This window comes from Elephas maximus, chromosome 14 (assembly GCF_024166365.1).
Source record: "Elephas maximus indicus isolate mEleMax1 chromosome 14, mEleMax1 primary haplotype, whole genome shotgun sequence".
Classification (NCBI taxonomy): domain Eukaryota; kingdom Metazoa; phylum Chordata; class Mammalia; order Proboscidea; family Elephantidae; genus Elephas; species Elephas maximus.
Genome location: NC_064832.1, coordinates 100044728 through 100059862, shown reverse-complemented (window position 1 = coordinate 100059862; position 15135 = coordinate 100044728). Strand labels below are relative to the sequence as shown.

The 15135-nt window shown below is 41.1% G+C and overlaps 1 protein-coding gene across 10 annotated transcripts in view; it reads right to left on the bottom strand.

Annotated features, from left to right (window-relative positions):
• The window catches only part of LOC126058050 (zinc finger protein 699-like), a 546539-nt gene that overhangs the window by 21299 nt on the left and 510105 nt on the right, over positions 1–15135 (bottom strand). For 6 of the 10 annotated variants that reach the window (XR_007513070.1, XM_049853039.1, XM_049853041.1 and 3 more), the window contains exon 2: positions 87–193. The exons of the other annotated variants lie outside the window; for them this stretch is intronic. The gene's annotated coding sequence lies outside the window, so the exon portion shown is untranslated. The remainder of the gene's footprint in view (positions 1–86; positions 194–15135) is intronic. 10 annotated transcript variants of the gene reach the window in all.

Sequence of the window (15135 nt, the reverse complement as noted above, 5' to 3'; positions counted from 1 at the left end):
CCTCGGCTGGTGCCTAGGATTGAAGCCTCCAAAGATAGGCTGACAGGCGGCAGATAGTACATGCTTGGGGAAGGTGGGCAACTGACCTGGGCTCCGGGGTGCCCCTGTCGTGGCCTCTTAGGGGGAGGGGAAGAGACCAGTGTCCAGCTCTCACACCCACACTGTAGACTGTAGATCATGCCCCACCAGGAACCTGGGGAGACAGGATAGACAAAAGGAACGTAGTAGGGGAAGGCTGGGCTGGAGGACAGGAGGTGGTCATCGGGCAGGAAGGACTTGCTGGAGCACACTGCCCTTTTCCCACCCTCAGGGAGCTGCTGAAGGCTGGGAGGCCTGAGGTAGCAATGACAGGATGGGGGCGGTTGAGGGCCCATCGCAAACTAATCTGCAAAGGCCAGGCTACTAGAGAAGTGCACAATCTGTTTTAGACCCCTTCCCTCGTATCACCATCATGTGTGTTCACCTTGTGAAGCTCACCACTCCCCACCCCCAAGGCCAGGCTACCAGAGAAATGCACAACCTGTTTTAGACCCCCTCCCTCACGCATCACCATCATGTGTGTTCACCTTGTGAAGCTCGCTGTTCCTCCATCCCCACAGCCAGGCTACTAGAGAAATGCACAATCTGTTTTAGACCCCTTCCCTTGCATCACCATCATCCGTGTTCACCTTGTGAAGCTCACTCTTCCTCCATCCCCACAGCCAGGCTACTAGAGAAGTGCACCATCTGTTTTAGACCCCTTCCCTTGCATCACCATCATCCGTGTTCACCTTGTGAAGCTCACTCTTCCTCCATCCCCACAGCCAGGCTACTAGAGAAGTGCACCATCTGTTTTAGACCCCTTCCCTTGCATCACCATCATCCGTGCTCACCTTGTGAAGCTCACCGCTCCCCACCCCCAAGGCCAGGCTACCAGAGAGGGGCACGACCTGTTTTAGACCCCTTCCCTTGCATCACCATCATGTGTGTTCATTTTGTGAAGCTCACCACTCCCCCAGCCCCAAGGCCAGACTTCAGTCCCAGGGCCCCAAGGCAGGCAGGGTGCAGAGGGAGCTCCACCTCCAGATCCCACCTTGGCTGGCCCTCTTTGTCTGAAGCTTGGTTCATTTCTAAGTCCTTCCAGAAAAGTGTTGTCTTAAGGAAAATTCCAGAGACACAAAAAGCTGGTGGTAGCTGTGGAAGCCACCTCTCATTACCCAACACATGTACAAAAAAGCAAGTGTATCAATGGCATTTACAGAAATGATTCCCAGGGGTATCAAATGGCAAACCCCTTAAGTGACATCTGCTGGAACTTCAGCCCAGCTTTTAAAGAGAAGGAACGACTTTCTGCTGTTTGTAAACTTGGAACAAACGTGGGGACGTCAACAGCACCAAAGGATCCCGACGCCTCATGAACTTCTATTGCTCTCTTGCAGGGGACGTGGAGGAAATTCTGCAAGGTCTGCCCAGCATCCCATGTGGCAGGCCCTCTCCCAAGTTCGCGCTCTAGTCTGAGGGCAGTGGCTCAGTGTAGGGGTGAGAGACTCTCTGTCTGGCAGGGGGATGGAACACAGGGCAGGACTCTAGTCTGAGGGGGACAGCCCCCCAGTATCCAAGATCCAAACTGAGGGAGGGGAGGTTTGGAGCTTGGTGGGTTCCAGGCTGCTCAGAAGGCCTGAAACTGATGGAATCAAGGTTAGGCTCCCTAGGGTACTTCCAGCGAAACTATAAAACTTTCTAAAGCTGAAGATTCGGCATCTGGAGGCTAGAGAAGCCAGGCAGTAGAAATAAATACGTTTTTTCCTTGTTGTTGTTTTAAGTTCATGTTCATGGGCTCAAACATAGCAATGATTGTGAGAGAACACTTATTACTTACTCTTTTTATAAGGGTGGCAATACGCTGATACCAAAGTCCTACAAAGATACTGCAAGAAAAGAAGACCAATATCCCTTACGAATCTAGATGCAGAAATCCTCAACAAAATACTAGTAAACGCAGTCCAATCGCATATACAACATGATGAAGTGGGATTTCTCCCAGGAATGGTTCAACATAAGAAAATTAAACAATGTAATATACCACATTAATGAAAGAGGGAAAAAGAATCACATTATTATCTCAATCAACACAGAAAAGGCATTTGGCAAAATCCAAGACCGTTTCATGATAAAAACACTCAACAAACTAGACCCAGAAGGGAAATTCCTCAATATGCTAAAAGGCATTTATGAAAACCCATAGCTAACATCACACTCAGTGGAGAAAGGCTGGGATCACCCCCCCCAGGAACAGGACAGGCTAGTAGGTCCACTTTCAACACTGCTATTCAATACTGTACTGGACGTTCTAGCCAGAACAATTAGGTAAGAAAAATAAATAAAAGCTATCCAAAGAGGAAAGGAAGAAATACAATTATCTCTATTCACGGATGATAAGGTCTTATATAGAGGAGAGTCCAAAGAATCCACAAATACTAGAACTAACAAATGAATTCGGCAAAGTTGCAGGATACAGTTCAACATACAAAAATCAGCTGCAGTTCTGTAAACCAGCAATGAACAACTTAAAAAGGAAATTAAGAAAACTCTTCCATTTACAATAGTATCTAAAAGAAAAAAGCATCTAGAAATAAATTTAACCAGAAAGGTGAAAGACTTGTACATGGAAAACTATAGAACATTACAGAAAAGAATTAAGAAGACCGAAATAAATAGAAGCTGCCTCAGAAGAAAGCCCTAGAGATCTACTTCCAAAAGGTCTCAGCTATTGAAAGCCCTACAGAGTGCAGTTCTACTCTGACACACATGAGGTGATCATGCATCAGGTTTTAGACCTGTCTTTAGTTTAAATAAATGGAAAGATATCCTGTGTTCATGGATTGGAAGACTTATTATTGTTAAGATGTCAATGGTACCCAAAGTGATCTATTGATTCACTGCAATCCCAATCAAAATTCTGACACTTATTTTTGGAAAAATGGAAAAGTAAATGCTGAAATTCTTACGGAATTGCAAGAAGACACAAATCAATCCAAAGCAATTTTACAAAGCAGTACACAGTACAACAACTCACATACCCCTACTAAAAAATGTACTATAAAACCGCATTGATCCAAATAGTCTGGTCCTGGTATAAGGACAGACATATAGACCAATGAAATAGAACTGAGAGTCCAGAATAGACTCACACATTTATGGTCAACTGATCTTCCACAAAGGTGAAAAATCCATTCAGTGTTAAAAGGAACAACAACAAAAAAAAAACAATCTCTTCAACAAATGGAACTGAGAATACTGGGTCTCCACATGCATAAGAATGAAGTTGGACCCATACATCCCACCATATATGAAAATTGACTCAGGATGGATTAATGATCATATATAAACTACAACTACAAAACTTTTAGGGTAAAAATGTATAGGTAGTGCTTCAGAACCTAGTTATTGACAGTAGATTCTTAGATGTAACATCAAAATCATGAACAACAAAAGACAAAACAGATAAATTGGAATTCATCAAAATTAAAAACTTTCATGCATCAAAAACTTTTTATCTAAAAAGTGAAGATAAAACCTACAGATCAGAGAAAAGATGTAGGAACCATATACCGGATAATGGTTTAATATCCAAAATACATAAATAATGGCTACAACTCAAGAACAAAAAGATAAATAACCCAATAAAAAGTGAGCAAAGAACCTGAATAGACATTTCTCCCGAGATAAACAAATGGCCAATAAGCACATGAGACGACGTTCAATGTCACTAGCGATCACGGAAATGCAAATCAAAATAAAACAGATACCACTTTACACTCACCATGATGGCTATTATTAACGGCAGTAATTTACAACGGTACTGGCTCGATGGAAAACATTTCAGTGATTCCTCAAAAAGTTAGGTGGCATTGGTGGTTCAGTGGCAGAATTTTCACCTTCCATATGAGAGACCTGGCTTTGATTCTCAGCCAACGTACCTCACATGCAGCCACATGTATGTCACTGGAGGGTTGCGTGACACTGGTAATCTATTTCTGAAAATCAGCCAGTGAAGCACGACGGTCTGTTTCATTCCATAGTGCATGGGGTAACCAACCACAAGTCAGGGCCAACTCAAAAGCAACTAACAACCACAACGTAACATACAAAGGGAAACACATGATGTCTATTTGGGTATTAGACTGCATTAAAGAATTAATGTTAAATTTTTATGTTAAGAGTGATAATTATGCATATTTATATATTTTTATATAAACAGAGTGAATAGTGGTCAACAGTACCACAAATCACTGAGAGTAACAGTAATATAGACCTCAGGTGTGAGTCTTGAGGTTAAACACCAGGATATTACTGTCTCAGCCAAAAGGTAAAAGCCACAGGGATTGAGGAAATGGACACATGAAGGGTAGAAGACCAATTCGGAATTTAGTCAGAAAGGGAAGATGGTTGTATCTGTCTCTCAGCAGCCGCAAAGGAAGGCTTTCACGACGCTTTTCTAAGGCACAAAATTACAATCGATGTTCAGAATCTCTCAACACAAAACAACAATTTCATTGGTCAGGTAGGAATGTTTTTGTTTGTGAGTGACAAAACACCTGGAAAGCTGAAACAAGGAAGAATCTTATCAGTTTATCTTCTTGTACAACAAGTCCAGAGGTTGCTGTGCAGGACATGACAGGTGCTCTGGGAAGTAATCAGCGACCCTGGCTCCTTTCAGCCTATTCTACCTCCATTACCACACACCCACATTCTCATCATGGCAAGTTGGCTGCTGCACAAGAAAGAGTAAGATTGAAGGATGAGAGGAAAAGTCTGTTTTTTCCTTCTTAGGCTTTGCATTGTTTACACAGGAATGCCTGAGACCCAGGGACTTATTCTATGATATGGGCAAGTTCTATGTCAAACAGCCATACCTAGTGGGTGTTTCATTGACTATACAAAGGCATTTAACTGTGTGAATCATAACATATTATGGAAACATTGCAAAGAATCGGAATTCCAGAACAATTAATTGTGCTCCTGAGGAACCTGTACTTAGACTAAGAGGCAGTCATTTGAACAGGACAAAGGAATAATGGGTGGTTTAAAGTCTGCAAAATGTGCGGCAGGGTTGTATTCTTTCACCACACTTATTTAATCTGTATGCTGAGCAAATAATTCGACAAGCTGGGCTATATGAAGAACGCAGCATCAGGATTGGAGGAGACATGTTAACAACCTGTGATATGAAGATGACGCACCCTTGCTTGCTGAAAGTGAAGAGGATTTGATGCACTTACTGACGAAGATCAAAGACCACAGCCTTTAGTATAGATTACACCTCAACATAAAGAGCAAATATCTTCACAACTAGACCAATAAGCAACATTGTGATAAACAGAGAAAAGACTGAAGTTGTCAAGGATTTCATTTTACTTGGGAACCGCAATCAACACCCACGGAAGCAGCAGCCAAGAAATCAAACGATATATGACATTGTGAAAATCTGCTGCATTTTCACACTTTAAAGTGTTAAAAAGCAAAGATGTCACTTTGAGGACTAAGGTGAGCCTGACTCAAGCCATGTAATTTTCAATAGCCTGACCCAAGCCATAGTGTTTTCAATCACTTCATATGCATGTGAAAGCTGAAAAAATGAATGAGGAAGGTGGAAGAAGAATTGATGCCTTTGAATTATTGTGTTGATGAAGAAAATTAAATACATCCTGGACTGCCAGAAGAATAAAGCCATCTTCGAAGAAGTACAGCCAGAATGCTAATCAGAAGTAAGGAAGGCGAGACTTCTCACATACTTTGAACGTGTTATCAGGAAGGACCAGTCCCTGGAGAAGGACGTCATGCTTCGTAAATTAGAGGGTCAGCGAAAAAGAGGAAGACTCTCAACGAGTTGGACTGACAGAGTGGCTGCAACAGTGGGCTCAAACATAACAACTGTTGAGGATGGGACAGCACCAAGCAGTGTTTGGTTCCGTTGGTACATAGAGTCGCTATGAGTCAGAGCTGACTCAAGGGCACATAACATTTCAAACAGCCACCCTTATTATAACGGAAAATTGGGACATTAATTGCTCAGTGATAAAATTCTTGCCTCCAACTCAGGAAACCTGGCTTCAGTTTTAGGCCAATGCACCTTATGTGCAGCTATCACCCATCTGTCAGTGTGGACCTGTTGCTATGACAATGCTGAACAGGTTTCGGCAGAGCTTCCAGACTAAGACAAACTAGGCATAAAGGCCTGGTGATCTACTTTCAAATTTAAAAAACGGTCGAGGGACTTAAATAGACATTTATCCAAAGAAGATAACCAAATACCCAATAAGCACATGAAAAGATTCTCAATGTTATCTAATCACCAGGGAAATGCAAATCAAAACCACATGAGACACCACTTCACACCCACTAGGATAGCTATTACCAGCAAAATGGAAAAGAAAAGTGTTGGTGAGTAACCCACTGATTCCAACCTCATGGCAACCCTATAGGACAGAGTAGAACTGCCCCACAGGGTTTCCAAGACTGTAAATCTTTAAGGAAGCCACATCTTTCTCCCACAGAGCAGCTGGTGGGTTTGAATTGCCAACCTATGGGTTAGCAGCAGAGCACTTTAACCCTTGTGTCATCAGGGTCCTTCTGTTAGTTAGCATATATATACGTTTATTGGTGAGTATGTAGAGGAACTGGAACCCTCATGCAGTGTGGATGAGAATGTAAAATAGTATAACAGCTGTGGAAAACAGTTTGGCAATTCTTCAAAAAGCTAAACATTGAAATTACCATATGACCGAACATTGGCAGTTTGAACCCACCTAAAAGACTTGCAGAAATTATCGAACAATATCATTAATGCCACATGCAAGTAAAATCTTCTTGAAGATAATTCAAAAGCCGTGGCAGGAGTACATCGACAGGGAAGTGCCAGAAACTCATGCCGGATTCAGAAGAGGGTATAGAACAAGCAATATCACTGCTAATGTCAGATGGATCTTGACTGAAAGCAGAGAATACCAGAAAAATGTTTACCTGTGGAGGTGCAGCCAAGATGGCCAAACAGAAAGACGCTTCCGGTGAGCCCTCTTTACAACAAAGACCCGAAAAAACAAGTGAAACGAGTATATTTATGACAAGCTGGGAGCCCCGAGCATCAAAGGCAAGCTTAGACAACGAACTGAGGGGCAGGGGGGAGGAAGAGACCGTTCAGAAGTGGAGAGGAGCTACTGGACCTGAATCGTGGGGAGTCCTCAGGCACCATTCCTAGAGCAGCGGCAGTGGTGGCAGAGGGCTGGTGCTAGCATTCAGCCACAGTTTCCTCAGGGAGAAGCAGCCAGCCACACAGCCTACTCACACTTCCGGAACCCAAGAAGAATGGAGCTCTCGGTAAAAACTTAGTACTTGTGTATATTTTACCGCGTGCCCCCCACCCCAAGCTGGCTTCAGCGGCTGAATCCCTTGGCCTGAGTTAGGCCCTGTTGAGCACCTAGAGCCATCCTCTGGGCCATGGGGAAGGGAAAAACTTGCAACTGGGGGGAAAAGATAATTTGCTAGCTCCATTAACCAGGGGAGCTCAGGACAGAGGTGGCTCCTGTCCAGGCATAAACCGTCCATGGACCTTGAGCACCTTTCCCTTCTGCATGGACCTGTGTGGGCCTATTTCGGGAGAATAGGCCCTTGCTGGCAAACTCCAACCATTTCAGCTGTGCGGTGGAGAGGTGGGCGCTTGACGTTTGACATTGCTTTGCCTATTAAACAAGGTCCTCACCTACCCACATCAGGGACCTAAGGACTGGTAGCTCCACTCAGGTCACCCAGCCACCCGTGATAGGGGTCCAAAGATAACTGGTGCCTCCAGTCCTTACAACCAACAACTTTGGGTGCCCATGGTCCCTCTGCAGTACCCATACACCAGCATGCTCTAGGGAACAGGGACGCATTTTCCTAGAGACATTCGGGGGTTGGTACTCAGCCCCCTGCCTTGTTCAGAGCGTGAACCCCTGCTGCAATTGGATACCAGTATATATGCCAATCACCCCTGCCCCTCTAAGACTGTAGGACAGAGCCTGTACCACACACTTGATGATCAGCTACCTAGAAACCTGAGCTGAATTCATACAAGAAAACTGAATGGACTCCTAGACTGACATACCTGATAACAGCTCTAGCCAGCTGGGGACAGGGCACCAGAGCTCCAAAGGTGAAAATAATCAAGCTAGCTCACTCAAGCAACCCATAGGGGCATATCAAAACAAAACAAGGAAGCTACGACACAATAAGCAAGCGTAAACTAATACAATAACTTATAGATGGCTTGGAGACAACAGTCAATATCAAGTCCCATAGAGAAACAGACTGCGATAACCTCAACAGGCTCTCAAAACAAAGAATCCAAAGATCTTCTAGATGAAAGTGCATTCCTGGAATTACCAGATGCAGAATACAAAAGTTTAATATACAGAACCCTTCAAGACATCAGGAAGGAAATGAGGCAATACGCAGAACAAGCCAAGGAACACACAGATAAAACAATTGAAGAAATTAGAAAGATTATTCAGGAACATAACGAAAAGTTTAATAAGCTGGAAAAATCCACAGACAGCAATCAGAAATTCAGAAGATTAACAATAAAATTACAGAGTTAGATAACTCAATACAAAGTCAGAGGAGCAGAATCGAGCAAGCACAAGCTAGAATTTCTGAACTCGAAGATAAATCACTTGGCACTAATATATTTGAAGAAAAATCAGATAAAAGAATTAAAAAAAATGAAGAAACCTTAAGAATCATGTGGGACTCTATCAAGAGAAAAAACCTGCGAGTGACTGGAGTAGCAGAACAGGGAGGGATAACAGAAAATACAGAGAGAATTGTTGAAGATTTGTTGGCTGAAAACTTCCCTGACATTGTGAAAGATGAGAAGATATCTATCCAAGATGTTCATCGAACTCCACATAAGGTAGATCTTAAAAGAAAGTCACCAAGACATATTATAATCAAACTTGCCAAAACCAAAGATAAAGAGAGAATTATAAGAGCAGTGAGGGACAAATGAAAAGTCACCTACAAAGGAGAGCCAATAAGAATAAGCTCGGTCTACTCGGCAGAAACCATGCAGGCAAGAAGGCAATGGGATGACATATTAAAAAAATTGAAGGAAAAAAATGGCCTGCCAAGAACCATATATCCAGCAAAACTGTCTCTTAAATATGAAGGTGAAACTAAGACATTTCCAGATAAACACAAGTTGAGGGAATTCGTGAAAACCAAACCAAAACTGCAAGAAATACTAAAGGGAGTTCTTTGGTTAGAAAATCAATAATATCAGGTATCAACCCAAGATTAGAACACTAGGCAGAGCAACCAGAAGTCAACCCAGACAGGGAAATCCAAAAAAACAAAGCAAGATTATTTAAAAAAAAAAAAAAAAAAGCTCAAAACAGGGTAACAGTGATGTTATTATATAAAAGAAGATGTTCAAATAATAAAGAGGGTCTAAGAAATGTAATCATACACCTTCCATATGGAGAGGAAGATATGGCAATACAAGGAAATAAAAATTAGTTTTAAATTTAGAAAAACAGGGGTAAATAATAAGGTAACCACAAAGGAGACAAACTATCCTACGCATCAAAATAAAATACAAGGGAAAAATAGAGACTCAGCAGAAACAAAATCAACAACAAATATGAGGAAAGGACGATATATAAAGAAAATATACTCAGCACATAAAATTAAGTGGGAAAAAGAAACTGTCAACAACACATAAAAAAAGACATCAAAATGATAGCATTAAATTCATACCTATCCATAATTACCCTGAATGTAAATGGACTAAATGCACTAATAAAGAGACAGAGAGTGGCAGAATGGATTAAAAATAAAAGATACGTCTATATGCTGCCTACGAGAGACACACCTTAGACTTAGAGACACAAACAAACTAAAACTCAAAGGATGGAAAAAAAATATATCAAGCAAACAACAATCAAAAAAGAGCAGGAGTTGCAAGATTAATTTCTGACAAAATAGACTTTAAAGTTAAATCCATCATAAAGGATAAGGAAGGATACTATATAACGATTAAAGGGACAATACACCAAGAAGATATAACCGTATTAAGTATTTATGCACCCAATGACAGGGCTGCAAGATACATAAAACAAACTCTATCAGCATTGAAAAGTGAGATAGACAGCTCCATGATAATAGTAGGAGACTTCAACACACCACTTTCGGTGAAGGACAGGACATCCAGAAAGAAACTCAATAAAGACACGGAAGATCTAAATGCTACAATCAACCAACTTGACCTTGTAGACATATACGGAACACTCCACCCAACAGCAGCCAAGTATACTTTCTTTTCTAGTGCACATGGAACATTCTCTAGGATAGACCACATATTAGGTCATAAAGCAAGCCTTAGCAGAATCCAAAACACTGAAATATTACAAAGCATCTTCTCTGACCATGAGGCCATAAAAGTGGAAATCAATAAGAGGAAAAGCAGGGAAAAGAAATCAAACACTTGGAAACTGAACAATACCCTGCTCAAAAAAGACTGGATTATAGAAGACATTAAGGATGGAATAAAGAAATTCAGAGAATCCAACGAGAATGAAAACACTTCCCATCAGAACCTTTGGGACACAGCAAAAGTGGTGCTCAGAGGCCAATTTATATCAATAAATGCACACATCCAAAAAGAACAAAGGGCCAAAATCAAAGAATTAGCCCTACGACTTGAACAAATAGAAAGGTAACCACAGACACCAGAAGAAAACGAATAATAAAAATTAGAGCTGAACTAAATGAAATAGAAAACAGAAAAACAATTGAAAAAATTAATAAGACCAAAAGCTGGTTTTCTGAAAAAAATCAAGAAATTGATAAACCACTAGCCAAACTGAAAAAAGAAAAACAGGAGAGGAGGCAAATAACCTGAGTAAGAAATGACATGGGTGACATTACAACAGACCCAACTGAAATTAAAAGAATCAATCAGATTACAATGAAAAACTACATTCCAACAAATCTGAAAACCTAGAAGAAATGGACGAATTCCTAGGAACACACTACCTACCTAAACTAACCCAAACAGAGGTAGAACAACTAAAAAGACCCCTAACAAAAGAAGAGATTGAAAGGGTAATCAAAAAACTCCCAACAAAAAAAAGCCCTCGTCCGGACAGCTTCACTGCAGAGTTCTACCAAACTTTCAGACAAGAGTTAACACCACTACTAGTAAAGGTATTTCAGAGCACAGAAAAGGACGGAATATCACTAAACTCATTCTATGAAGCCACCATATCCCTGATACCAAAACCAGGTAAAGACACCACAAGAAAAGAAAATTATAGACTTATATCCCTCATGAACGTAGATGCAAAAATCCTCAACGAAATTCTAGCCAATAGAATTCAACAACATATCAAAAAAATAACTCACCATGACCAAGTGGGATTCATACCAGGTATACAGGGATAGTTCAACATTAGAAAAACAATTAATGTGATCCACCACATAAATAAAACAAAAGAATCACATGATTTTATCAATTGATGCAGAAAAGGCATTTGACAAAGCTCCACAACCATTCATGATAAAAACTCTCAGCAAAATAGGAATAGAAGGAAAATTCCTCAACATGATAAAGAGCATTTTTGCAAAGCCAACAGCCAACATCACCCTAAATGGGGGGAGCCTGAAAGCATTCCCACTGAGATCGGGAACCAGACAAGGATGCCCTTTATCACCGCTGTTATTCAACACTGTATTGGAGGTCCTAGCCAGAGCAATTAGGCTAGATAAAGAAATAAAAAAAAAAAAAAAAGATGGGCAAGGAAGAAGTAAAAGTATCTCTTTGCAGATGACATGATCTTATACACAGAAAACCCTAAGGAATGCTCCAGAAAACTACTGAAACTAATAGAAGAGTTCAGCAGAGTATCGGGATACAAGATAAACATACAAAAATCAGTGGGATTCCTCTACACCAACAAAAAAGAACATCGAAGAGGAAATCACCAAATCAATGCCATTTACAGTAGCCCTCAAGAAGATAAAATACTTAGGAATAAATCTCACCAGAGATGTAAAAGACTTATACAAAGAAAACTACAGTACACTTCTGCAAAAAACCAAAAGAGGCTTACATAAGTGGAAAAACATACCTTGCCCTTGGATAGGAAGACTTAACATTATAAAAATGTCTATTCTACCAAAAGCGATCTATACATTTAATGCAATTCCGATCCAAATCCCAACGACATTCTTTAATGAGGTGGAGAAACAAATCACCAACTTCATATGGACGGGAAAGAGGCCCCGGATAAATAAGGCATTATTGAAAAGGAAGAACAAAGTGTATTAGGAGCCCTAATACATGGCATAAACAGTATACAAAACATTATAACAAATGCAGAAGAAAAAATAGATAACTGGGAGCTCCTAAAAATCAAACACCTATGCTCATCCAAAGACTTCACCAAAGAATAAAAAGACTACCTACAGACTGGGAAAAAGTTTTTAGCTATGACATTTCTGATCAGTGCCTGATCTCTAAAATCTACATGATACTGCAAAAACTCAACTACAAAAAGACAAATAACCAATAAAAAAATGGGCAAAAGATATGAATAGACACTTCACTAAAGAAGACATTCAGACATCTAACAGATACATGAGGAAATGTTCACGATCATTAGCCATTAGAGAAATGCAGATCAAAACTACAAGGAGATTTCATCTCACTCCAGCAAGGCTGGCATTAATCCAAAAAACACAAAATAATAAATGTTGGAGAGGCTGTGGAGAGATTGGAACACTTATACACGACTGGTGGGAATGTAAAATGGTACAGCCAGCCACTCTGGAAATCGATTTGGCACTTGCTTAAAAAGCTAGAAATAGAACTACCATACAATCCAGCAATCCCACTCCCTGGAATATATCCTAGAGAAATAAGAGCCTTTACACTAACAGATATATGCACACCCATGTTTATTGCAGCACTGTTTACAATAGCAAAAAGATGTAAGCAACCAAGGTGCCCGTCTATGGATGAATGGATAAATAAATTATGGTATACTCACACAATGGAATACTACGCATCGATAAAGAACAGTGATGAATCTGTGAAACATTTATAACATGGAGGAATCTGGAAGGCATGATGCTGAGTGAAATTAGTCAGTTGCAAAAGGACAAATATTGTATAAGACTACTATTATAAGAACTTGAGAAATAGTTTAAACTGAGAAGAAAACATTCTTTTGTGGTTACGAGAAGGGGGAGGGAGGGAGGGTGGGAGAGGGGCATTCACTAATTAGACAGTAGATAAGAACTACTTTAGGTGAAGGGAAAGAGCACACAATACAGGTGAGGTCAGCACAACTGGACTAAACCAAAAGCAAAGAAGTTTCCTGAATAAACTGAATGCTTCAAAGGCCAGAATAGCAGGGGCAGGGGTCTGGGGACCATGGTTCCAGGGGACATCTAAGTCAATTGGCGTAGTAAAATCTGTTAAGAAAACATTCTGCATCCCACATTGAAGAGTGGCATCTGGGGTCTTAAACGGTAGCAAGCAGCCATCTAGGATGCATCAATTGGTCTCAACCCACCTGGATCAAAGGAGAATGAACACCAAGGACACAAGGCAATTATGAGCCCAAGAGACAGAAAGGGCCACATGAAACAGAGCCTACATCATCCTGCGACCAGAAGAACTAGATGGTGCCCGGCTACAACTGATGACTGCCCTGAGGGAGAGAACCCCTGAGGGAACAGGAGAGCGGTGGGATGCAGAGCCCAAATTCTCGTAAGACCAGGCTTAATGGTCTGAGACTGGAAGGACCCCGGTGCTCATGGCCCCCAGACCCTCTGTTGGCCCAGGACAGGAACCATTCCCGAAGCCAACTCTTCAGATATGGATTGGACTGGACAATGGGTTGGAGAGGGATGCTGGTGAGGAGTGAGCTTCTTGGATCAGGTGGACACTTGAGACTATGTTGGCATCTCCTGCCTGGAGGGGAGATGAGAGGGTGGAGGGGGTTAGAAGCCGGCGAAATGGACACCAAAAGAGAGAGTGGAGGGAGAGAGCAAGCTGTCTTATTAGGGGGAGAGTAATTGGGAGTGTGTAGCAAGGTGTATATGGGTTTATGTGTGAGAGACTAACTTGATTTGTAAACTTTCACTAAAGCTCAATAAAAATAAAAAATGTTTACCTGTGTTTTACTGACTATGCAAAGGCATTGGACTGTGTGGATCATAACAAATTATGGATAACATTGCAAAGAATGGGAATTCCAGGACACTTAATTGTATTCATGAGGAGCCTGTACATAGACCATAGGCAGTCATTTGAACAGAACAAGGGGATACGCATGGTTTAAAATCAGGAAAGCTGTGTGTCAGTGCTGTATCCTTTCACCATACTTATTTCAGTCTGTATGCTGAGCAGGTAACTCAAGAAGCTGGACTATATGAAGAATGTGGCACCAGGATTGGAGGAAGAGGCATTAACAACCTGTGTTATGCAAATGACACAGCCTTGCCTGCTGAAAGTGAAAAGGACTTGAAGCACTCACTGATTAAGATCAAAGACCACAGCCTTCAGTATGGATTATACCTGAATACAAAGAAAACAAAAATCCTAACAACCAGATTAATAAGCAACATCATGATAAATGGAGCAAACATTGAAGGTGTCAGGATTCCATTTTACTTGGTTCCACAATTAATGCTTATGGAAGCAGCAATCAAGCAATCAAATGAAGACCAGACTTACTGGTCTGACACACTGGAGAAACCCCGTGAGTATGGCCCCGCACACCCTTTTAACTTAGAACCGAAGTCACTCCTGAAGTTCAACCTTCAGCCAAAGATTAAAGAGGTCTATAACATAATTAAAAAAAAAAAAAAAAAATTTTTTTTAATAAAATAAAGGTTTTATAAAATAAATAATAACATATGTGAGGAATGTGCTTCATGGTTCTGGCATGTATACAAGACTAAATGGGGCACACCAGCCCAAAAGAAAAGACGAGAAGGCAGGAAGGGACAGGAAAACTGGATGAATGGAAATGGGGAACCCAGAGTGGAGAAGGGGAGAGTATTGACACATCACGGGGTTGGCAACCAATGTCAGAGAACAATTTGTGT